The sequence below is a fragment of the Ciconia boyciana genome, chromosome 8, assembly GCF_034638445.1.
Source record: "Ciconia boyciana chromosome 8, ASM3463844v1, whole genome shotgun sequence".
NCBI classification, from domain to species: Eukaryota; Metazoa; Chordata; class Aves; order Ciconiiformes; family Ciconiidae; genus Ciconia; species Ciconia boyciana.
The window spans coordinates 43229725-43255586 of NC_132941.1; the positions used below are offsets into that span (position 1 = coordinate 43229725).

General features: G+C 41.8%; 1 protein-coding gene across 8 annotated transcripts in view; it reads left to right on the forward strand.

Annotated features, from left to right (window-relative positions):
- Positions 1-25862, forward strand: part of NDST2 (N-deacetylase and N-sulfotransferase 2) — a 149373-nt gene that overhangs the window by 83582 nt on the left and 39929 nt on the right. For 7 of the 8 annotated variants that reach the window (XM_072869347.1, XM_072869346.1, XM_072869348.1 and 4 more), the window contains one exon: positions 8813-8873. The exons of the other annotated variant lie outside the window; for it this stretch is intronic. The gene's annotated coding sequence lies outside the window, so the exon portion shown is untranslated. The remainder of the gene's footprint in view (positions 1-8812; positions 8874-25862) is intronic. 8 annotated transcript variants of the gene reach the window in all.

Here is a 25862-nt window from a genome sequence, read left to right on the forward strand (position 1 = left end):
GGTGGCAGAGCCTTTGCCTGGAGAATATGGTGGTTAGAAGTACAAGTGGTGTGAGTGTTGGTATTGGGGAAATTATTTCCCTTTTGTCTGGTTTTATACTGTTCAGGTTGGACTGGTAGTTAAGCTGAAGGGAAGGAATAAGAAAAAAGTATTTCCTGTGAAAAGCCCTATAATCTGCAACTGCCTAGGTCCTCAGGAGCGTGGATGTGTTCAGGACACAGCGTGAGGGTTATGCAGTTCGCTGGCAAGATGGTCTAGTAAATAAGGCTGGACAAGGGCAATTTCTGTTTGCACTGCGAGGATAAAAAAAGTCAGTTTCCCCTGACGTTTTTGCTGATTTATGAGGTAACTCAGATGGGGCATTGTCTCTGACTTTGTCTATTGTAAATCTGTTGAAACAAAAGGAACATGCATTTTCAAAAAATGAGTAGAAAAATACAGCTTAGGAGTATCAAAACACCTAAGCAGAGTGAGCCTTAACTGAAAGGGGTTTGGTTAGTCATCCTCTTTGCAAATTGTCTTTTTGTATTGAGGATGGGGCAAGATCAGTCAGATGAAAATCTGTGTTATTACAGAGATAAGAATGGGTTATGGTTGGGTCCCAAAGGATAAAGAAGTTTTTTAGTATTATTAAAAAACCCAACCCTTTGCTGTGATTCATGTGTAATGCTTAGTCAGTTCCATGCCAAAAAAATAATTATAATACTGTACAGCATGGTGTTTATATACGTAAATGTATGTACAAATACTGGCACAACATAAATTTAAATCCTGACCTTGTGCTTGTTGAATTCAGTGGAAATACTTCTGATGGTTGTGACAGGCGTTAGATCAGATTCTCACACTGGCATGTAAACGTGGTCTAAAACTCAAACTGAAGCTTCCACTTTTGCATAATTTTTTTCTACCTGCCTTAAAATGGAGCAGAGTTGATTGAAAGTGTTAAAAAAAAATTTGTCCTGCACATCAGACCCTGCTGTGTTTCATCTACTGAAACACTGTTTGGTAGTATCCTACAGTGATAATATTCAATTGCCATGTTGCATGCTTTTTAAACTGACAGTTCATGTATTTTCTCTCTCAAGTAGTGGAAGAATACTGTTGGTCCCGCAAGGGCATGGTAGGTCAGGGTTTTGGCTCAAGTCTGAAAGGCTTTGCACTTAGTGAAGCCATAAAGAAACCTCCAGCTGGCTGGATGCCTCTCTTAAAAACACAAGTGTGGCCTTATTCCGAAATGATGCTCAAGCAAAGTTGTGTATGCTTCAATCTGTTGGGATGAGAGAGGAGTGGGAGGGGGGCCTTCACTGATGTTCCAGTGAAGCCAGGAAAGTCAGATGTTTGTATGAAAACACAGGGAACTTAATCACTGATTGACTCAGAATCACTGTGAAAGGGTAGAATAAGACAGGGGAAGAGAAAGAAGGAAGGCAGCAGAGAGCTTTTAACTTGAGGTATGAAAAGAAATTAAGAAGGGAAGTAGAAACATTCATTTTATTGCAAGCACAAAAGCTCTCTTAGCTGTTTATGCGAACTATGAAATTATGGAGCTCCGTGCAGTGTTTTCCTTCCAGCAGCAGAGCACAGAGCTGAGTGCCTGCATTGGGAGTGTTACGTACAGCTTTGCTTTAGTGCCTTTCTGGGTCAACGACTCTCAAACAATGCTGCACAGAACTGCTTTAGTTGCGCTTCCGTGAGTCAATCTGTAAGTACTGACGCTTCTCCCTGATCGTAACCCAGTGTCCTAAAGAATCCGCAGGCTTTTTTGACTACTAATCTCAAAGCATTTATGGTGTTCCTTGAACTCAGGTTGGTTGATCATGTGTACCTTTTTTTCAGATGCCATTCTTCCTGACAATTCAACCACAGTCAGATTGTTGACTTCAGAAGACCAAGTGAAAGGATGTGGCCAAGTCTTTGCACCTGTAGCATTGAAAGAATTGATACTCCTCTCCTCACATTGTTCTGGCCCTACTCTCTCAGTAGCCACAATCTGTAGCATTGTCTCATGGAAAATAAGGAGAAAGAGAATTACTGGTTCATGCAAAGATTTTTTCCAGGCATAATGAACAATAGGATCAAGCAGCTGCATCATTTATATTCTTTTAAAATGGATTTGTGTACTAGGTTGTTTTACCTCTGCATCCCATAAAATACAAAGGAAGAGGGATGGTAGGCAGAGTTAAAATAGTGTATTTAAATATTATTCCAAACAAGCTCATATGGTAGTGGAGACTTCTGTGGATGGATCAGGTATCTATTTCCATTTGTGGGAAGATTTCGTGACGATTTGAGCATTTATATAGCCAACCTCGGTGGCAATTGGGAGCCCCCAGGGAGGAGGGAACAGTCTGTTCAACATTTGTGCATTCCTCACCAGCTGACTGCACCTGCAGCCTTTGCCATCAGCGGCTGGGTATAGAGGCATTTTGGAAAGCAGCAGCAGAGAGGGCAGAGCTTGAGAAAACTGTGTGGAAAGAGAAAGCAAGCTATCATACCTCAAAGTGTGGGAAAGATCCTGAAGATACGTGTCTGTTTCTGAGCATTGGCTAAGCTGAATTTGGGGCTGGACATTGGCTAAGCATGTAAAAGGTAATTGAGTAAGAAGTTTTGATTTCTTCTTTCCCCTCAGCCCCCTGAACGCATGAATTATTTTTACCTGTTTTCTCTGTTTCCGTGTATGCAAATTTCCTTCCTCTCACCTACTGAAAAAGTCAAAATGCACCTCGTTAAATAGGTGCAGATACAGCCAATCTGCTAACAAGTCTTATCCTTTCACAATTTGGCTTCAAGATATCATATTTATTCTTCCAGATTTGGATTTCATTTAGCTTTGTGCATTTGCATCCAGAAAGAAGCCCTGTATCTGTAATTTTTATTTGGTTTATTGGATGGAGTATCTTTTCTCATTATGTATCTTCTCTGTACAGCTAGCTGTTCTATGGCCACTTATTGGGTATCTTGTAAGTTACTACTATGAACCTCAAAGTGCGTACAAGTAAAGCTGTTTAAACAGCACATTAGAACTGAATTATGGGCAAAACTCCATTTTCTTTATTGCACTGTGTCTTTACAGTCATATCAAATTTGTTTTATACTTTTTATTTGGGTATAGATTATTGGCTTTATTGGTTTTCCCCTTTATAAAAAATGAATAATGTTAATTCTAGTTTTAATTAGTTCCTTGGTGGGGGTGAATCATAACTTGGAATTGCCGATTCATAACATTGTAAGCACATTTGTGAGGTTAACTGAGGAGCTGTTTATACTTTGTTTTTCCCCCACATCATCTTAGATATTGGAGGAATCTCCTCTGCAATGTAGGGTGCAATTTGCTTTATGATAAAAGACAGAGATAAAAGTAAGTATGAGGAGCCTGAAGAGGCAACAGTGTCCAGATCAAATATTGACAATGATAAATGAAAAATGTAGAGAAGGAATTACATGGACTTAAAGTCAGCAGGCTTCTGACTTAATTTGCTTTAGTTAACGGAGGAATAAAATGAGAGAAATAAATGACCCTCTTCCTCTTGAAATTCTCCATGGTAGCTGTCAACTTCACTGTAAATTGGGGGTCACCATTTAGGCACAAAGCCTTTACATAGCTTTCTGTTGACATTACGTTCATTCCTGTGGGATTTGGGCTCCTAGATGTTTTCAGGCTGTCTGTCTGGAAACCTAACACGTGATTGCCTTTCATTAATCTGGTTATTTGTTTGCTTTTTTTTTTTAATGCTATTTTTCTTAAGATAATGATGGCTTTATGACTGGTATCGGGAAGATAACGTATTGCATTGTCTGTGTGAGCCATGGTTTATTAGGACCAGGGAGAGTAGTACCAAACTAGGTGTCTTTAGTTCTTTTGGGTGTTCTTAATTTTGAATGCTTTAGGGAGGAGTAGCCTAAACAAGCCATGAGCAGAATTGTTTAAAGATCTGAGTGGGGTGAAGGGTTTAAATACTGTGCTCTGCTACTTTAACCCAGTAATTCAGAGAATGCTCAATGCTATCAACTTAATTACAGCATTGCTGTCAGAAGGCGGTGGCTCTGTGGCAGGATGGAAACTGACAGTCTTTTAAGATATATCTGTCTAATACATAAATCATAACTTTTCCTTATTCAAGACCATTCTTTGCTCATTGAGGAACAGTCAGAAACAAAGGGGGGAAAAAAGAGAGAATTGTAGCAATGGAAGTTCATCAGCTGAGAAAGCTGTTTCCTTCCTACCCGAGTGATGAGAGCAGAAAGCAAAAGAGAACAAGGAGAGATCTTTTCCTAATATTTTAGTTGTAGTCATTCCCCCTTTTTATACAAATTTCTTCTCTTCTCACAGAGTTGGCATGATTTTAGCTGCTAGGCTGCAGCGTTGGGAAGAAGGTTGTTACTGATATCTTTTTCCCCATTGGCCTTGATTGCAATTGGTTTGCTTTTTTTGCTTGTTGGGAGACATACAGCTAGCTGATAGCAGGAGAGAAAAGGACAGAGGCAAAGACAGATAGCACTGAGATTTTAACACTTCACTGCTTGCATTGGCATTTCTGAAGATTGGGCTGCTGAAGCAGTCAGGGTCGTGGGCATTTCAGAGCAGCATGATTGCAAGCAAGCACCAAGTCATGTTGATGGCAGATAGGGTCTGGGCCACATGCCCTCCATGCCATGAATAGGCTTATAGGGAGGAATCTTTTCCTTTGTTGTGTGCAGACAAGGTGATGCCACGCAAGGACATGCAAGTGCAGACAAGGTGATGCCACAGAAGGACATGCAAGATCTGAAGTAGGGCATTGGCTGCATGATGAACTGTGCTAAGCCATTTGCTTTACATTACCGAACTGATGCTTCTCCTTCCTCAGGTGGCTCTGCCTTTTTCTTCTGTTGTGAAAGCGTCTCTGGTGAATTACGTTGAAGGCAATCCATCATACAAAAGGGAGGGGAGGAATTTAAGAGATCACTTCTAGAACTTTGAAAATGAGACTGCTTTCTCTTATCAGAAATAGGAATTTACTTAAGAGCTTCACTGGGTCTCAGAAACCATTTCCCTTCTCAAACCAGTTCTGCTGGATGCACATGAATGAGTCATAAAGGAGCTATATGTGTTAAGGTAATCTGTTTTGATGGCAGATGTCCTTGATTGACTATTTCAAGTATATCCTTGCTGCCTCGTTTCCATTTCTTTCACTTCCTTGGAGATTCTGACAGGGATTTGTTTTCTCCATGGTGCTTCTTCCTTGAGCATTTGCAGTTTCTGACAGTGACTTTTTCTGATAATTGTTCCTTGGTTTCACTCTTTCCCATATAGCTCTATGCCTTTTCTCTCACCCTTCTCTATGTACATTTTCCCCATTTTTCCCGTTTGATTGCTGCAGTCCATCCATCCTTCCGCCCCAGACCCACTAAAAGTCACCCTTGTCTTTGCTCTATGTTGTCTTTGTGCAGCTTTGAACTGTAAAGTTACACAACTCTTTCAGCGATGTTATAAACTATTTGTTATCCAGGAAGAAATGCAAACCGTGGGTGCCTGTGGTTTTTATTCTCTATTTTATTCTTTTACTGAAATTAACTAAAAATCTCCACCATTTACTAAGCAGGGCTTTCTGCTCTCTGTTCATGTCTCTGTAAATTTTTTCATATTTTGACCGTATCAAGCTACCTTCTTTGTTTTCCCAGTGTATGCTTTATCATTATATATTTTCACTGTGCTTCTGATTTGGGCTTTTAAAATTATTATTTTTAAGCTAAGGACTGCCATGTTTCTTTGGTGTAATTACTACAGAGACATACAGAGTAGAACTGTTGTCTATCTAGCATGACTTGAATTGTTTGCCCAGACTGAGGATAAGATCTTCATGGGAAAATAGTTCTACTTGGTTGGGCTCCTGTGTGAATACTGTTCTTCTGACTAAGTGGACCCTGTTGTATTTGATTAGTGTAAATATTAAGGTTTTTATGCTTAGAAAAACTAAGCACCCTTCTCATTTTCCTGAAAGCTGTTCTATCTCATAATAGTGAAGGGGACCACACACATGCTCTCGTATGTGTCCTGGGTGTTCCAGACAGCATCTGTTGCACTCAGGTTTGGCCTTTTTTCCAGAGTAAAAAGTAAAGTGAAACTTCCAGTGTGGCTGGTGTTTAAAGAAATAAAACTGTCAGGAATACAAATGTCGTTGCTTATTGAGTCTCCATACAGCACACACCCCACGTAACGGGAGCTCCCACAGGAGCCTGCATGGCCAGAACACAAGCTCTTGAGCTTTCCCACTCTACTGTTATGGCTGGTAAATTTGAAACTAAATACAAACATGCGAAAAGATATGATGCTCCTAGAGTTAATGACAACTTTCCAAAATCGCTTAATTGTGCGCTAGGCAGAGGTTGGTTTCCATTAGTAAATGCTTTGATGCCTAGAGACTAAATGTGGTGGTGCCTTCTCTGTTAAGCATTTGGGAGGTGGTGTTTAGCAGCTGTTGATAATGGTGGTAATGTGCACTTTGTGCTGAGGGCTTTCCAAACATACAAATCTGTTTGCTTCTCAAGGACAACATAGGAGATGAGTATGTATGGAGGAGGGAAATGGGAGATTGTTAGGCAAGGTTTTTGCCACCTCACTTTGCTTTCTGTGGAAATGACAGGAGTGTCATCCCTTCACTGTTGCTTTAAACCACTCCTATAGTTTAAGGTTCTTTAAAATAAATCTTGCAGTGAAAGCAGATTTGGCTGATTCCAGTCGCATTCTACTGATGGAAAAATCTGTCTGCTTGATAATATCACTGTGTTCTTTGTGTTTCATCACTGGCTACTTACCAATTGTTGTGTTCAGTTTAAATTCCTTGTTACCCCATTCAACTGGTGTTAAATTCTGCCTCCCCTCTTACCCTGCCCTGTTGTGTTTCTACTTCTATTGGTTGTGACATGCCTTAGTGGAAAACTGTGGGACTGCAAAGAGCAGGGGTCTCATTACTTCATTGATACAACTGTTTCTGAGCTTCTGTAAGTGTGAGCAAGTTGCATTTTTAAAAGCTGAAAATTATTTGTAACTCATGTTCCCCTTTGAGTGTCTCCCCTGCATTTGTGATCTGTTGATCCTTTTGGGGTTTTTTTCACATCTGCTGTATTCTGGAAAGTTAAACCAACTAGACCAGAGCGATACTCCATCTTGGTCCAAGTCGCCACTTTGGTAACAGTTTGCATCAGAAAGTGCAAGAAATTTTGCAGTTAAACATCAGGGGACAGACAACCCCTATGGGAAACTTATATTAAATGCCATTAGTTGGATGTTGGTGTATCTGCTTGTGTGGATCTTAACGACTACCATGGGGGTAGTGGACACGTGAGAGTCTTATCCACTGCCATCTTATAAATTCTGCTAATAATTAACTTGCTAATTTGATTGGTTTTCTCAGTGAGTTTCACTGGAGTGTCACAGTTCTGTGAAAAACATTTCTTTAGTTGTCTGTTCCTTTTACAGTGACATCAAATATTCACCCCTTTTGTAGTTTAGTTGTTTTGCTGTTGCATCTGGCTGTTTTGACATTTACCCTGGTGTGTTGGGATCTGTGGAGGACAGGCATGCAGGGCTTCTCATACTGCCTTCTCAAACTGTTTAGTGAAGAAACATAGGAATTATGAATCAAAATAAAAAAGGAAAGTTGTGTACTGAGGAAGGCTGAGGAGAAGGGTAGGTGCTTTTTTCCTAAACTAATCTTTATCTAACTAGGAAAAAGGAAAAGAGAAAATTTTGCTCTTGTAAATTTGCGAGGAAGGCAGGGAGCTGGGCTCACTTGGTTATATTTACAGGCAGCCCAAGTGTAGTTCTTGCTTGTTTACTAATTGGATGTAGAATTATTAAAGATTATTGGAAACTCAAAGGTCAGAGTTTTTGCTGAATCAAGGTCTGCATAAGCTGGAAACCTTCAGGAGAGTACTTGTGTATCTGAGACACAGCTGATGTGGAAGAGCAGGTTTTAGAGGGTGTCTGACAGGTATAGTAAAATTAGTCTTTTAGCCCCCAACCCTGTTGTAATCCGTGCCCTCCTTCGGGATTTCGGTGACTCCACTGAGACACTCTCACTGGCAAGCTGCTCTCAGTGTGTGTACACACACCAAAGTTTCCTGAGCTCTAGTTGGCTTCACAAAGTACTTTCATCTGTGTGATCACAAGCCAGGTAGAGGGGTGGAGGAAGGGTGTAACTCCGTCCTTTGGTGGTTTGTTTTTGTTTCACAGTATACCTGATGGTCCTCACTCTTTTAAAGGCTTTGGCATTAGACTACACAGACTTCGTCACACCACTGAAGTTTTACTGAACTGATTTAGCTGTGGCCAAGACTAAAGAAGGTAGCATCTTACAGTTTGCTTTGCTGGCTGTTTCAAAGGCAACCATATTAATGAACAGGTGTGAGAAATCCCATTAGGACTATGCTGGCTGTCCAGTTCTCTCAGCTCATACCGCATTTGCTTGTTCTGTGAACTTTCTTTTTTCTTTGTGGTTTACCTCTAAATCCAGGTTCCTGGTTTGTTGGTTGGGGGTTTTTTTCCACTGCACTTGTCATTTCTCATCTCACCCCACTCTTTCTCACTCTTGCACAATTGAGCCTGCTGCAGTGCAACCCTACATCATCGTCTAGTCAGTGCCAACAAGGCTGTTGTCATGGCCTTGTTCTGTCCTCATGCCATGGTTAGTGTAATGTAATCATTACCTTGGTTCTGGAGAGCGAAGGTGCTCCTGCTAAGTAAATGTTTACGAACACTGATGGAGGCTAACATTAGGGAAGAGAGAGAGAAGCACTGTTTGAAGTCTTGTTTCTTTTTTATCTAAAACAGAACGTTGCTCCTGGGAGAAGCAGCTGATGAGTATTTTTCCTTCACCAGACTGTGATCAGAGGTAAGTACAGGATCTTTTGCGTTTTTATGGGCTGACATCTCCAGATTTGGTAAGGAGAAGAGCTTAAGTCCTTTTGAGTGGTCTCATGTCAAAATAAGAGGCAAGGAATCAGGTAGGAGGAGGAGGCTAGACTTGGATGCTGCAGTGTGAAGTTGCACTCCTCCTTCTCCCCCTTAGAATGATTTGCAGAGGAAACAATTCCATGTGTCTTGTCTTCAGTTGCACAGTTGTCAGCATGAAGCAGCAGATGAGTTAATTTGGATCAGAAAGGAACTTCTGATGCAGTTCCTGAGTGAGATAGGCCTGGGTGGTTGCTTATTGCTAAGTATTACTTTATTTAAATGGAGTTACTACTTCCATACCTTGCGGGCAAAATCTGGGGCAATGTTGTTCAGTATCCATTAACTCTGCCTTTGAAAAGGAATGGGAAGGATGTGGGCTAAAAAGCTTTTAAAGTTTCAGATTTTGCATTTCACAGAATCTCTGACCCATGCATAACAGCTGTAAGATGCCTTTGGGAATGACTATATTTACATTGCTCCCAGCATACTGGAACTGCATTCATGACTTATACCCACAGGAAATATCATAAATGTAATTAAAAATAGAAATATTGGGTTGGTCTAAATTCTGTGCTGAAGCAAAGGAGTCCTGTTTTTTTCCCCTCGGTTCTGTCTGGATGAATAGTGAGGGAAGGTAATTCTTGTGGAGTTTATTTAGGACGTATGTTTGAATACTGCACTCTAATGTAGCAAAAAAGCACCAGTCCTGTCGAGGTGCCTGATGCAAAACTTGCAGAGATTCAGGCTCCTGTGACATTTATGGATCTCAGGTGCTGCAATACTTGCAAAAAGGCCAATCCTGTCTTAAGAGTGGAAGTTCCTACAGTCAGTGCAGTAGAAGAGGGATGATGTGGTCAGGTCTTGCCTCTATTGAAAGGTTCCTAGATTCTTTGCTTGGAAAGAACAGAGACGATTTGGTTTTGTGTGTGTGCTGGACAAGTCTGGTTGAAATACTTTTTCATGCCTGAAGAGTGTTCTTATTTATACAGATATCTCAAATTGCTTTATACGAACAGACTGTTATGGCTTCAGCTGTGCAGAAAATCAGCGGGCAAAAAAGGGAGGATGGAACGGCGCATTCCTTATGCAAGTAGACTGGGTTTATAAAAAGGAAATTGCAGGAGCTAGTACTTAATGCTGAGTTCCAGTGTACAGAAACTCAGGTGGTGAGGAAAGGTGGACATGCTAAGACCAGGACTTAAGGCTCTTTGAGCCCTACACATGCTACAGCTCTAAACTTCGTCCGTCTGTCAGCCGGAAGCTGAATTTTAACCCTAATTTTCTTGGGAAGCCATAGACAAGTTCAATATTGTTGCCCAAATTAAAGATTTCTTCCAGGGCTGGTCTCCATGCAGCTCATGCTCTCTTTTGGCAGCCCCTTCCTGGCCCCACTCCCAGTGCAGCTCTATGCTTTCTCTTTCTCTCAACCCTAACCCTGAGTTTTCTGGAGACACATAGACAAGGGTCCTCGGCCATTGGTTGGATAAAAAGATTTTGGAGGGTTGGAAAAGAGGTAGGACATATGTAGCTGGTGTGCCCGTTTTCGTAGCTCATTCTTCCAGTGTGATTCAAATAGTAAATCTTGTCTCCTGTAAACTTTTTGTTGTCAATTTTGCAGGTGCGATTTGCAGAGACTAGTAAAGGAGCAAAAATAACTTGAAACACATGATAATAAAGGTTTTTCTACTTGCAATGCATTGTTGTGAGGAGTAGAGTGGTAATAGAAACGAGGGCTACTTTTGCAAACTCAGGAGTAGAAACAGAATAAATTAAACAAAAATTTGTGATGGAGTAGAATGAGTGTAATGACCACATTAGCATTCTGTTGAGCTTGAATAGTTGTGTAATTCCAGAGACACTTGGTGTAATATTCACATGAGAAATTCATAAATATTTATAATAAGTGAGAGAGTGAAAATATTAATGGAATGCTTCATATATTCTACTAATGTCAATGTATATGTGACATCATGGCTAGAACAGCAAAGGGAGAAGAATGTTTGATTTCAGGTACAGCCACAGTAAATTGCCACTGCACCTTTGATTTCATTGACACAAAGGCTAGGAAATAGGGAAAGACAGCAAAAATGCAGAAATGATGGCAGGTGGAGAGGGGGCCATGCAGTAGAATATATAGCCAGGCAGGCCATGCAGAACCCATTTCACTGTACATGAAAGTGGAGTTACTGGAAACAGTAAGTTATTGTTACTAATTTAAAAGTGGACTTTGGGCTTTTCTTGTGCTAACCCATGATTAGTTCATCCTTAGCAGTACTTACTTATTGGTTAATAATGTGTAATGTTTCCTGCAATGAGATGCCTGTGCCAATAATATCCCACAGTTAAAGTACAGAAAAAATAAGAGAGCGAGCCACAAAAAATGCCTGCAGCTTACTTTTCAAGAAACCTTTATTTTCCTAAAAGCCTCTGTTTTCCTGTGAGATATCTCAACTCTATTCAGTCGTAGCAGAAGTAGAGGTACAAATAACTCCTTTTCTCTTCCATTATATTTTGTCTTTTTCTGGTTACGAACTGTGACTATTTTGTTCTGTCAATTGGTTCTAATAAGAACTTGTCTACCAGGTATTTCTTTGCAGTCACCAGTTCATCTCCTTGTCTGGGGCAGGTTATAGTAACCAGTTCCTCTGAAACTTGTGGAATGATCTAATCATATCAGTGAGGTCCTGTCATTGAAACATCTCCAGAAGTATGCTGGTTTACTTAGATGGTGTGTCTTCATGACATCATGCCACATTTATGCAACAGAGGAGAATTCTAGTGCTTGGACAGGATTTGGTCTTAAACATTTTAATTAGTTTATTGGACTGAAGTTCAAGAGAACTGGCAAGTTAGTTGTGGATTTTTGCCAGTTGCTATTTACATCATTTTTAAGATTTGGCTGTTGCTGCAGATGAGCCTGTTGAGTATTAAAGATGAATACAAAAATGAAATAACTCTCAAATTGCAGGCACTACTAAGTGTAAAAACTATCTAAGTCTAGCTACCTGCATAGCAACACCTACTAACCTCCTTATTCTTTCCTCCATATAAGCTTACTTTATCCCCAGGTGGGCTTTAGAGATCTTCTGTGAGATAAGAAATGTGAGCAGAGCTCAACAGAGACAAAAAATTAATTACAAAGCAGAAGGGCACGACTTAGGGTGCTCTGGCAGGGGCACGTTCCTCTCTTCTGAATGTATCATCTATTTGTCAATTGAATGGCTTAACTCTGGCCCTTTTCATCCTTCTCGCAATGCATTTTAAATTAATGTAATCCTATGGTTGGGGAATGCTGTGTTCAATGCATCAAGAGCTTTTTTCCTACTTTAACGTGGAAGAGGAAAAGTAACACGTTACCCTTAAGTTTTCTCCTATAAATGCAAACACATGTTCTTCCTTTCTTTCACCTTCTTCCACAAAATGATTCATATGCTTATATATTACAAAACTCTATTAGTCTCTCAGATTATATTTTTTGTATCTGGCATTAAAGCTGTTGATCCATTACTGGGCTAAGGCCCTTGCCAAACTGCCAAGGTCTGTCCTAAGGCCATTGCTTAAAGACTTGGAAATCAACTTAGGTTGTGATTATGGACAACTTGGAGGACTTCCCAGAAAGGACCTGTCCAGTCACCAGTGACAAGAGATGAATATTGTTTCCATTGATTTTTAAATCTTTTCCTGCAACCACTATGCACCAGCCTCTTGTCAGGGCACAGCAAGAGCTGGGAGCTGAGACGAGGCAGGGGTGACCCCAGTGCAGGCAGTGCCCTCACCGATGGGGTGCAGTCCCACAGGGTCTGAGCATGGCAGGCAGAGCCGGCTGCTGGTAACAGTCTGTTGACAGTCCCAGGCAAGATGGAGTGATGAGGCTCCATCCAGGAGTTTAAAAGACAGGACTGGAGACAAAGCTACAGCATGGGCCCTGTCTGCTGGGTGGACTTTGGACCAAAGACAGGACTGGGTATGAGCTGCAGCATAGATACAAGGGGTCTTTCCCGGAGACAAGCTAGCTACAGCCTAAGTCAATCCAGGAGACAGGGCCAGAGGCACAGCTGCAGACAGGTACACCTACAGCAAAGTTCAGGGAAAGAGGAAAGGCCCAGGCCCGAGCTTAACTGGAGATGCTGGGCCATAGGCAGAAGGGGGTGCCTGGAGGGTCCCACATGAGACTGGTCTGTGCCGCTAAGGGCTGATGGTGCTCTCAGGGTCCTGACACCTCCAGATCCTTAGTGGAACACATGTAAGGTTGCTTGCTCTGTATGCTGTCATCTCTCACAAGTTTTAATGATATAGCTGGTACCTACAACAGAGCCCCTTTGTTTCACTGAAGAGGAAGAAGAGGGTTTTCCCTCACATGCTGATTCTGACCCCAGAAATTCTTGTCATCCCTCAGATAAGCACTTCATTCCAAACAGGGTGGATGATGGCTCACTTGTCTCCTGATGTAAGAGGCAGAGGCATGTTTTTAGGAATACAAACCTTTTACTGTTTTTGTTTGGGATTTTTTTTCCCCTTCATCCCGAAGTCAACTACATCTAGACCTTCTCAAGAACCACTTTTGTTTTCTATTTCAGTGGCAGGCCAAAAAAAAGGATAATATGACATAGCTGTCTTAGATTGAATTTCAGGTTGGGTAGATTTCACCAGTGACAACATAAACATTCAAGCCAAGATCTGTGCAAATAAAATGAGCTTACTGGAGTTGAACAGATTGTACCTACACAAGTCTGCAGGGTCCCTCTCCTTTCTCAGCCCCCATCCCTGCCTCAATTCTGTCAACGTTCACATGGCTTGTTATGCCAATAAGCTATTGTTGGGTTTAATTGTAGTCTTCCTCGTGCTATGGAGTGGATCTCTGTTAACCTCAGTTAAAGGGGAAATTCAGAACAGGAAGCTGTTCCTCTGTTAACAGATATTGGCTGAGTTACATGCATCCTTAAATATTCTCGTATCCCTTCTGTGGCTGCTAAAGAGAATGAGAAGTTTTCCCTCCTCCCTCAGTGATCCCCAGAAAATCTGCTTGTGTCCAAGTATCTTTTTGAGAAGAGCTAAGGTGTAATCTAGATTCTTTCTCAATTATTTGGGTGAGGAAGGATGGAGGAACACAAATCTAGTTTTTTTCAGGTACTTAGTGCAGTATTAAAGTACCTCAATAGTGATCTATCATTGCTAGTATTTTTCCAGTGAAATTTACAGACAAACATGTTTGGTCTTCACTGGCTCCAGCAAGAGTTTCAAGATTTATGGGACTGGCTACAGCATATCCTGTGTGTTGTCTCTACCTGTAAAATGTGGTAAAGTGAATCAGTGAAATGGTGGGCAGAGCCCTGGGGGGACAGGATCTGTGCACAGAGGAGACTGGTGTGTGTGTGAGACTGAAGAATTGGGTGAGAAGTTCTTGTTTGGCACCTTACTGTAAACCGCACTAGATCTGTTACGTGTTTCTGTCTGGAGGTTAAGAATTGTTCAGGGATAGCCCTATCAATGCTATTGCGCCGTGGTGGCTTACAAATAAGGCTTGATCAAGAAAATTTTTCAAAGAATGTAAACTAAACAAACAGATATTTTGCTGTGTCTTGGTGGTTCCAGAACCATTTAGGCCCTATCCGTTTCTCAAGTGCAATCAGTGTAAATAGCATCCCGAACCTGAGGTATTTTGAAAAATGTGTAACAGAAAAGCGTATATCCTTCTGACATGGCAGGGCATGAAAAATGTGTTTTGCCTAGCCATTTAAAGTCATTGTAAAGGTCCAAGTAAACAACTTGTAGTATAGCCCAATAAATGAGAGACATCAGAGAGGAATATTGAGTGTCTTTTGGGGTGTGAAGCCAGGATTTTAATATAGGTCTGTTAGCATATTTGCTAGGACAGTGGGATTTTACTCCTTTTTTATTTAACTTTTTAAGATTGGGTTATTTACAAACTAAGGCTACTTATTTCAAACATATTTACCTTGATACCATATACCCTTTTAAGCTACTGATACAAAGCACAGCAAGAGGTTTGGGTCTAACCAACATCCTGGAAATTATGTCGGTACACGGTATGACCCTATAAGGAGGAAATACTGCAAATATTGTTACTATTTTTGTAACGACCACCATTCTTACTTTAGGTATAGAGACTCTAAAGGCCCCTCTCTTTCTCCGAATAGTTGGTTCTGGTTTTCAGATGAGTTTTCCAGATTATGAGTATTAGAAGTAGAGGAAAGATACAAGCTGGTCCAGAAATGCTGCAGTGGGCACGTCATTTCAGCCAGTGACAGAAGAGAGACTTTTATCTGAATCATGACGAGACATTTTGAGTTTTCTTTCATTTTCCTGGGTATTACCCTAACAAAAGTTACTTTTAAAATCTGTTTGAATTCATAGATCTACAAAAATTTTCTCATCAAAGATGCTGACACCTCTACAGTGAATTAAAGCTACTGATGATTGGCTTGATTTTCTTGGTAACCTTTCCTTGGACCCTTCAGAAACAGTCTACTGATCCTGGTGGAAAGCCTCTGCTCTGGTGGTGTATAATTCTGCAGCTGTGCCTCTACTCTCACTACGATGATTAAAATACATTGAGTAGTGAATACAAAGATCACGTAATCGTGTCAGAAAGGCCTTATTGTATATCATAGCCAGCACAGGGAATGTTATAGGCACTACGTAGTTATCCCGATCTTCATGACAGGGGAAGCTGTCTGGGAAGGGGAGGCTCTACTTACATTGTGCAGTGGTAGAGGCTGTCTCTTAACTGGTAGCAACACCCAGCATTTCCCCCTTTATTTCCAGGGCTCTTTGGAGATGGTCACCATGAAGTGATACTGAGCAGAACTACAGCTTGTGTCGTGCCAGGGTAGTTAGGACTGACTGTTTAGGAAAATATCACTGAAATCTCACTACAACTACCTGCTAGCATAAGGACATAGTTGATATACTTGCCTCTAAGTGATGCTTAACAGCAATTGAGCTAAATTTTTCTCTGCCTGCTATTGATCCGGGGGGGGGGGGGGGGGGGGGGGAGGTTTGGGTGGGAAGGATGGAGGAGAGGAAATGTAGCCTTTGAGAGAGGTACTGAAGTTTTGACTTTAGGCAGTGAGCAAAAGTTAATTGTCTTCATATATATGGAGCAGCAGTAATTCTTCTCTCTAACATTTTCTAAGTGAATAAATTTGAAAAGGCTACCAGCAAACGTCCAATGAACCTGAATCTCTATAAAACACTGGAGAGTGGGAAAAAATGTATTACGTGTATGGTGAAAACTGGTCATGAAAATCTTGGTTATTCTAAAAATCAGTCCTTTGTTGTGTGGAGTCAGGATTTTCTGTTGTCTTTGTGATTAGTGGAGTATTGAGAGATTTCCAACATCTGCTTTTTGCATACTGCAGCTTGAATGGAAAGGGTTTGTTTACTGGCATAGACAGGAGCTGGAAGCTAAAAATTTAAATAGTTTTAGGTTATGTATAAATGAAAATTTTTGTCAGCATCATCCATCTGCAGTTCACAAAGAGGCTTGCAAACTTGTAGTGCTGCGTTATAGCATGACATGTATGTGAGGTTTTTTTAAACAAGAGGCAGAATAGAGAGTTGTCTCCTCTGTTAGATGTGGAAACCACATTTTTCAAAGGTACTCAACATCCATTTAACTTTTGTTGATTGATTAGGACAGCAGCACTAGTTTCATGTGTGTCATTCTTATCCCTCAGCACCTCGTCTTTTATTCACCACTTAGCAATAAATATCTTAATGTCTGTGTGCTTTTCTTTCCAAAATACTTAAGTGCTTTTTTTAGTTTTCATATTAAATAAATGAATAAATAATTTGCTATGCTTTTGTAATGTATCTTCTAGGATTAAACAACACTGAGCAAATCATTGTGCCGTTATAGGACAGAAAGAATACATAATAGTATGCCTGTTCTGTATTAGTTTTATTATTCATTCAAAAGGAAAATCATCTACTCATAATTTAAAACATTTTCTATTTTAGCTTCTGGGGCTTGTTCCTGTCCTGTTGGAGTAATGACACAGTAGAAAACATCTTTGAGACAGACCTTACTTGTAGCTACCTGGTCAATTTAACAGAGATGCTAGACATTCTGCAAAAGCAGGTTAAATCATAGTAGGTAACCCCAAGAGCCTGATAATTGACCCTTGTTCCTGATTTTAGTTTTTAGCTTGTTATTGTCAGGATAAAATTTTAAGGAGGTGCTTTGTTCGCTTTGTAGCAGAGGTAGCACCTGAATCACTGAGATTCAGGCCTCTTTCAGAGCGCTCTCTAATACCCTGTTAACGTTCCATCGCATTAAGTTTTCACTGTCTTATTACAGAAGTGTTTGCTGTGCACTGTCAGCTCCTGTTAAAATAACTCCTCTAGAGATGTGTGCTAGTGTGTCACCCTGTCTGAAAACCCTCTTCTCCCAAACCCTGACTGGGAAAGGATACAACTTGGAGCACACCTAGGGCTTTGCCTCTTCAAAGAGAAGCAGAGTGTGCTGCTGTGGTCAGAAGCAGGCAGCCTTTCCTGCCTGCCTCCCCGCTCCCACTGTTTTCTATTACATTTTAAAGTAGAGAACCCCTCTTGTGCCAGTCTTTTAGTGGTATAAAGAGAGTTTAGCTCCCCCACCACCACTGCAACCAAACACACTTACACAGGGACAGAACGTAATCTCAGATTTATGTATTTGTTCTTTTAACATGTTATTTTTTTATTAGTGGTGCACAAGAAGGTGATTTTTCTGTGTCCCTCTGCAGATTTATTCCAGTCTCCAGATTCCAATAATAATGTCTGAGTATACTTAGCTGGTGTGCTGTTGGGTTGGTTTGCCTTTTTTTTTTTTCCCTTTCCCCCCCCCCCCCCCCCCCCAATGAGATCAGTTCACTGAGTGAAACTGCGAGCCACTTTAGGGCAAGAGAAGCAATTTACTGCTGCTGAATACATTTGCTGAGTGTAGTTTCCCTCATCTTGTCAGCTTGTCAGTCTGGAGGCATCCATAAACCTGTGACAGCTTCAGAAGACGCACGCTGGCAGCAAGCTGTCAGGGTGCCAGGCACTGCTGTCTGTGGGCTGCCGTCCTCCCCTCTCCCCCCTTGCCCACCCGCTTGCCCTCCCTCTGCCTGCCTGCCTCTCTCTTCTCTCTCTCTCCGTCTCCCTCCTCTTCCCCCCCACTCCCCGCCTCCCTCTACCTTATTGATGTGGGTTTAGGTGCTGCCGTTCTCGTGGCGGTACCTTTTTGGTTTCCTCCTTGATCCTCTCGCCACTGGAACAAAAGGAGAACGGGCTGCCTGTGGTGCAGCACCTGCCCCTGCAGCCTGGGGAGCGAAGGGGAGGAAAGCGGGGCGCTCTGCATCCCAGTCTGCCTGCGCCGGCAGTGAGCTTGTTCAGTCACTTCGCTAGAAATGCCTTTGAACTGCTGCCAGATCCCATTGTCTGCCGTCCAAATGGAGTTCGCCCTGCCGTGATTAGATGCACAGTGTGTAAGAGGAGGAAGGAATGGAGCTGTATCCCCACCCTGAAGGAGCATCTCAAATCTGCCGTGTGCCGTGATAATCTCAGTCCTGGACCACGCTTCTCTGCCTCCCTCTGCACACCATCTCCCTTACTTTCCTCTCGTTGTTCCTGGGATTTCAGGGAGTGACATGGAAGCTTTTCAGAGAGGAGCTGCAAGGCAAGATAGTTCCTGGGGAGAAGAGGGCTGTGCTTTTGGACTGTTTATGTGGGACTGTGCTTTGCCCACCACCCACCTGTAGCTGCAGTATGATATACCAGCTAGTGGTTAATGGTGCGTGTGCTCTGCAGTGATGTGCTCTTTCTTAGCATGAATTTACTTACATTTTTCCATTTGTCTGCACTTAAAATTCCAGCATCCTTAGGTTCACAAAATAATCTGCGAGATTTTGGCAACACTGAGTGAAGGGAAGGCAGCCATTGCTACTAATAATGGTTCAGCCATCTACCAACTGTGCAGCCCAGCTGCCCTTCTCCAGACAGGCCAGCTCACTTTATATATGATTTTTGTGAAGAGCAGCTCTCAGGCTTTCTTGCTTTCCCTTTGGCTCCATGTCTTTCCTTGGGTTGCTAACTGTCAGACCCCTTTTGAGAGAGTAACTTCACTTGAGGATTTCGCTTTTAAAGGTAGGAATTTGAATCTTTGTGCTTATTTTTGCTATTCCTTATGTAATTGTTACCTAGGTTGTTACAAGAAAAATATTGTTTCCTTTCATGCCTTGTTATTTGACTGCTTGTTAACCAGTCATCATCTGCAAGGACAATGCTTTGAGAGGAGGATGGAGGAGCTGCTCTTTAGTGACTGTTTTAGGCAGTGCACTAAGTGGAGTTGGCAGGGCTTGTATCTCGCACTGATATGCCTGCTACGTTCCTTGCTCATTAAGCTCTTTGTTAGTTCCTTCTCCTCCTCCTCCTCCCTCTGCTCTCCCTTTCCCTCCCTGATAGGATGTCTCTGCATCTAACCTTGCTGCTGGGTTAAATTCAGGCTCTGAAATGTGCTAGAGGAGGGTGAAATTTGTCCTGTGAGGAGCTGGTGGCTCACGAATGCACTTGAATAGTACAAGGAAGCTGGTTGTAGCTGCACGCCTTCGCCTAGGCTACTGCTCACGCTGCGTTATAAATAGATACTCCCTTGACCCTTTGTAGTCACTTTGTCTTGGGTACCTGACTGGAAGATGAACAGATATCAGCAATATTGGTAACTGATGAAATCATTGTAAAAATTAGAGCCATTACAGATAGAACATTTTTAAAATCGGATGATGTCTTGTATGTTCCCTGAGGACTAATGCAACCATATTTTCTAGTGGTTTGTCACACAGCAATCTAAATTCTCATTTGCATCTCAAGAGCAAAGCTAGGTCTGTTAAGTTAATAGTTAGCAACTTGAAAGCTTAGAAATGGAAATTTTTATAGATTTTTCTTTCTCCTTTCACCACAAACTAGTAAAAGAAGACCCTTTGGTTAACAATGTGTTTGATTTTCATTTTTTAGTTGGAAGTAAAGGAAGGGAAGAGGTTGAGAAGGAAAGTCTGCAAAATAAGCCTGCCTACACACATTATTTGGAAGTAAGGGAATCTTACTTGGGAAGTAAGATTCACTTGGAACACTGAGGATTTTCTGGTCATTAAGAAATTTCTTGATCCTCAAGCTGAGATGCAGCTGCCATTCTCCTGGGCAAGGTACATTCAACAGAATTTGGGCCTTTAAAAATGTTGTGTAATTAACCAGTCAAGTTCATGCTGATAGTATGGATGCTTCTGCAATGTGGCCAAACCCTGCAGATGTAGGAAGAAAGAGCTTGGCCTGGAGCACAGACCAGAAACTTCTCGCAGGGCCTCTTCTCTTAAGGGTCTTTGTTTTTTCCTCTTACATTAACAAATGTAGTCAGATGGTTAGGCTGCTCTCTAAGTAACTGTGTAGAGATGTAGCTCCTGCTGCCTAAAACCTTCCCTCTACAATGTGGCTGTATGCAAGAGGAGACACAATTTTCAGTTCCCTTCTCTGCCCTCCCTCTTCACTCCCCAGCTTCAGCTCATAAAGGATGAGGAAGGGTGGTGGTCTCTGCTTAAGTGATGTCATATGTTTTAGGTTAGCTAAAATCGCAGTGAAATTTTTTCCATATTGTATTAGGATTTGGCCTTTCTATAGGCCATTCAATTCAAGAGTCCCAAAGAGATAATGAAAAGGTGTATGTTGACAGGAGTGTTTAACCAACACAGAGCTGAAGTAACCTGTCAGAGGCTGACCTGCTACTAACTCCAGGAATCTTGGGTCTTACCTCACTGCTGGAATTGTCAGGCAACTAATCCTATGTGGCTTTTCTGCTTCGGTGATTTGAAAGAAACTACTAAAAAAACCACAAATAATCTTTCAATAAAAATGTTCTCCATTGTTTTAAACCATCCGGAAATGATGTATCAAGTCTGTTCACCTTAGATGAAATATAACGAAAAGTCATTAATCCCCTTGCTGTCTTTCATCATGAAACAACCATTTTATGCACTCAGTAAAATGTTACAGCATGTCAGAGGCATTTCGTGAGTGGATGCAGCCATTTGCCTGAAACCACAATTAAGGTCCGGTTGCACAAGCTCCCATTCAGCCTGGTGTTACTGCTTCAGCGTGTATAGATGTGTCTCCATTGTCATACCTCATTCCACATACCTGGACCCTGCTGAAGTTTTCTTCTAGCAGGATGAAGTGCCACCTGTAGTGCAGAGCTGGACTGGAGCAGGTACTTGAGTAGTCACTCTGTGGGGTGCCTGTTTTCTGATGCTTCGTGATGGAGTCACCTAGTGCAGTAAAAGCACTCGGGTGTGTTTGAAAGCTGGGAACCTCGTTTTAGTCTCTGAAACACTCTAAAGAAGGTGATGGATCCAGTAAGCTTGTTTCAAGAGAGGCAATTGTTAGTGCTCATTTTTTATAAATGTTGCTATGTTGCTGGAAAATGGGAGGGGGAAGAGGTTGAGAAGGAAAGTCTGCAAAATAAGCCTGCTTACACACATTAGGATGAGCCCAGGCATGAAGCGAAAGGAAAACTCGGAGCTCTTCATTATCTAATACTCCCTTAGGGCAATAACAAACTCGCTATAGAGCCAGCAAGCCAGGCCCAGGGGCTGGCGGAGAGAGAGCACACATTGTTCTCAGAATAGGGCTGGTGCTGGAATCTTTCACTGCAAATTTGAAGCCATCTTTAATGCAAAATATTCCTCAAAGGGATTTGGTTTTGTTGCTTACGATTTCAAAAGCTGCTTTCAATCCAGGGTGATGCCTTCTTACAAATGAAAGGTTGTGAAGTTAGGTATTGTACAAAAAAGGAAGCATAATCTTGCTTTTTTATACCCCCATATATGAGCTGAGGTTATGTAGAGACCCTCCTTTTTGGAACTGAAAAAGACCAAATGGAGAAGCTCACCTCTCTCTGCTTTAGTGTGTTGTAGCTTTTCAGCCTTTCTGTGGTGCTTAGTGGCCACTCCATATTGTGTGCTTCATTTCAGAGTAAGTAATGATTTTTATACTGAAAATTCGAGTGCAGAATATATATGCATAATGGCCAAATGTTTTTCCTGGGGCAGGGGGTGGTGGGGAATGTGGGAGAGCACATAACACAGACCTCCAGTGTCTCCCACTGATACACGTACAGTTGTTCTGGTTTGGATTTCTATAAGGAGCGGGGAATAGAAGTTAAGGTGTCTCTTCTGAGGTGGTAGGGTAGTTAAGGGTAGGATTCGTGGTATTGATTCAGCCTGCGTATATTAAATTGATTGATTGACATTAGTCTGTTTAGGATTGTGAAGGAAAGTGGACCTCTCTAAAAAAGTAGAGGACTCAAATACCTCCTCTTATTTGTATTCCTAGCATTTGCAGAGTCCAAGGTGATTCTTCATATAAGCAATTTGACCTAAAATAAATTCACTCTCTTCCCCCTTCCCAATAAATTAAATGCCATTGCCAGTAGTTTAACCTCTGAGGTGGCCCTTGCTGAATGAGTGTGGTTCCCCTGTTTGACGCAAATAGCAGCAGTGAAGAAAAAGTGTATGAGAGCCTGGCAAATGCAGTGGAGGGGAAGAGAATTTTCACCTCTTCCATGGAGCAGCACCTATGCTGTCAGCAAACCAAGCCGAGTTGTGATCCTTCTGCTAATTGACAACTGCTAGAGGATTTTTCACCTTCTGTCTGTCTCAAATCTCATTCTCTGGAGTGTTTGCAGTAGAGCAGCAAGCAGTGGCAATCCCACCCTTATTGCTGTTTTGAAGTTTGTGTTTTACCCAGGTAACGTCAGGATACCAATTCATTCTGATACATTCACAAAGTGCTGTTGAGGCATCAGTGCTCAGCATGTTTGTGTAACATGATTCTCATTTTACAGATGGGGTTCGGGAAGCATGTAACTGCATCAAGTTAAAAGTGGAATAAAAGACTGAACTCAGTCTTACTCTCAAATTCCCTAGCTTTTAGGATGATGTCTTCCTCCGTCCCAGAGGATATGTGAAGAGCTCTCACTGTCTCAAAGATGGTCTTTGAACCTATTTCTGATGCTTGTGGACCAGCACACAAAGGGGAAGTTTATGATTTTAATATCCCACCCTGTCTCATCTCCCATGATAATGCTGCTCTTCCTTCTGCCCCATCTGTAACTGTGCGAGGAGAGAAGGAAGCCGAAAAGGGCACTGAAATTTCCCTGGCGATTCCCAATGTTGGTCTCCTGAACATGGAACCCTCGCTTCTGGCTCAGCTGTGGAGTCTTCCTTTCTGAATGCACTGGAAAATCGGTGTCTGGATGAGAGGACAAAATTGGGTCCTCAGTTTACACGTGCAGGAATGACTTAGAAAACAGTCACCCTGTCTTAATTCTGGAGGAGCTGAATGAGGGTAGCATATGGCTTGATAACCCCTACACACGCCCCTTGGCACTGCTTGGGTAGAGTTATCTGTTGGCACTGCTGCCAAGGGACTGCCCCACTGAGCAGAGGGACACTAGGGGTTGAAACCGAGAGCTGCGTCGGTGGGTTTCCTGGAGCTGCAATGGCCAATGCTTTTGTCAAACTGGCAGCCCTGTGTTGCCGAGGAGGAGAAAGATGTGCAGGTCTGCTCTCCTGGCTGGGGTGGGGGAATACTGGTGAATTTGCACATTTGCCTGTGTCCCCCTGAGCTGAGAGCAGAGGCAGGCAGCAAAGCCAGCGCCTGGTGAGTGCAGAGGAGGCTGGGTTGCATCCAGCAGCAGGCAGCTGCCTCACGATGCTGCCTGGTTGTGTCAGATAAATTGGTTGGGAAAATACAGGCAGGCAAAGGGGAGTATGGGCAAAAACAAGCATAAAAGCACAGGGGCAGGATTCTTGCTACAGGTACCAAGATGTCAGCAGGTCCTTTGAATGCACTTTCCATTAACACTTGCAATCACAGATGTTCTGCAAGCCACTTAGTGCTTCATGGGAGGGTGAGGACAAAGTCAAAGCGTTTCAAATTACTGCAGAAACACTAACCCAGACTCATAATGAAGACTGAATTTTACAGTTCAAGTAGAGGCTTCATTTCTTTGTTGTGTAAGAAAACAGAGCATGTCTTCCAAAAAGCTGTAATCTTTATATTCCAGCTACCAAATTAATTATGTGAGAGTTAAATAGATCAAATAATTAGAGTTAAAATTAATTTGTGTATTTAAGTTCAAAATTAATGTCTAAAATTTTAAAAGATGTTTATCACAGTGTATTTTTTAGTAACGTAATTATAGCTCTTCAAAGTTGTGGTCTAGCTAAAAATTATTCAATTCTTGTGTTTTGGCTACAGTGAAGAAGATAAGAAAATTCAGAGTTTGGATATCTAGACTGCCTTTGCTCTCCCCTTCGCAGCAACGTTGAGTAGAAGAAGAAGAAAAAAATCTTCTCTGGATGTATAGTGTTAATCTAATCTGGGGCTACTAAAAAGCATTAATTATTTAGTTACAGTGTTGCTGCAAAGTCGAGTTTGAATTACTTGAATGCTCTAAATGTGGTTGTTTCTCTCCCATCGCATCTGTGCGCAAGGTTTTAGTGTTAAGTGATCTGAAAACTATAAAGTATCTGTTACCTCACTGAGATCAATTAGCACGTTTCTACTTGAGATTTCAACATTAATGATGAAAATTCAGCATTTATAACGTTTTATTGTGGGTATTCTTTAATGTAGGTAATCTACACCGTTAGCTAGCTAATACCGCTTTTGTCTCGGTATGGGAAATGGTTTACAATTGAAAGGGCAGAAAGCGCGGTAAGAATGTAGTTGAAGCAACTTTCCTGCCTAATGCAGTCCTTGCCTTCTTTTGCTGCCAAATGCTTCTATCTGGACAAAGGGAAGGGATGAATGCAGTTAGACAGTACTGCAAGCGTATTAGATTTTCACAACCAAACCAGCAGTGGCTTTAGTCAGGATATGGATGAAATAATGCTGTGGTGTGTCCAGAATATTGCAAGACATGGTGAATTTTAGACTTGCATACTATATGAGCCTTCCTCCATCAGCATTAAATATATAAGCTGTAAGCATGCTAGTGTATTTCTGCTGGAACTCGTCTTTGAAGATGAGCTGTTAAGCCTTTTAGACCCTGCTTCTTTTGATTATTAAAGAACCTATGTTTTTTAAAAAGTAGGCAAGCTAGACCAAAAATCTCAGGCAAATTCTGTCTTTAGGCACTATGTTTCTGCCTCCTTAAGCAATGTGAGCTGTCATTTTCTCCTACTCCCCTCTGACTCCCTGTGCACTCCTCCCTTTATCTCGTCCTCCTACTCTTAGCTTTGCATTTTGTTTCACGCTGCCTCCTATTCCTGGAACAGTCTCCCAGTCTCTGCTGCCAAATCCTCCCTCCCCCTTGCAAACCTGTTTCTTCCAGCAATCATTCCCAAGTTGTTTACTTGACTAATTGTCTCTCTGTATGCTTTCTTTCCTCTATCTGTTGTTCTGGATCATGTTTCTTAATGTGAGATAGTACGTACGGCAGGATAAAGGAGTGTATTCACCACTATTTTATTGAGCATTGTTTGCATTAGCTCTTCATGCAATGCTTAGTAGTAAATTCCCCTTCCCATTTTGGGCGCAGAATTTTTCACTTAGTTCACTATTTTTTGTATGCTATTAAAGAGCAGACATGTTTTATCTTAAGGTAATTGCTAGGCTGTGGAAAATTAGTGTCTGTATTACAGCAAGTGCCATCAGCTAGCCTGTCTGTATAGGCAAAGTTCAACTGTGTTTATCAGCTTGCATGTAATGGTGGTAGAAAACACAGGGCTCTGGGCAAATCTGGCGGTGCTCAGTAATATTACTGTCATTGCACAGCTTCACTACGGTGGTAATTGTGGTGCCGTGGCTGTTATTTTCCTGGCATGGACAAGCTCGCAGAGGCATGCATGGCGGGAGATTTATCTGCTTACTGTTTATAAAGCATTTTTGT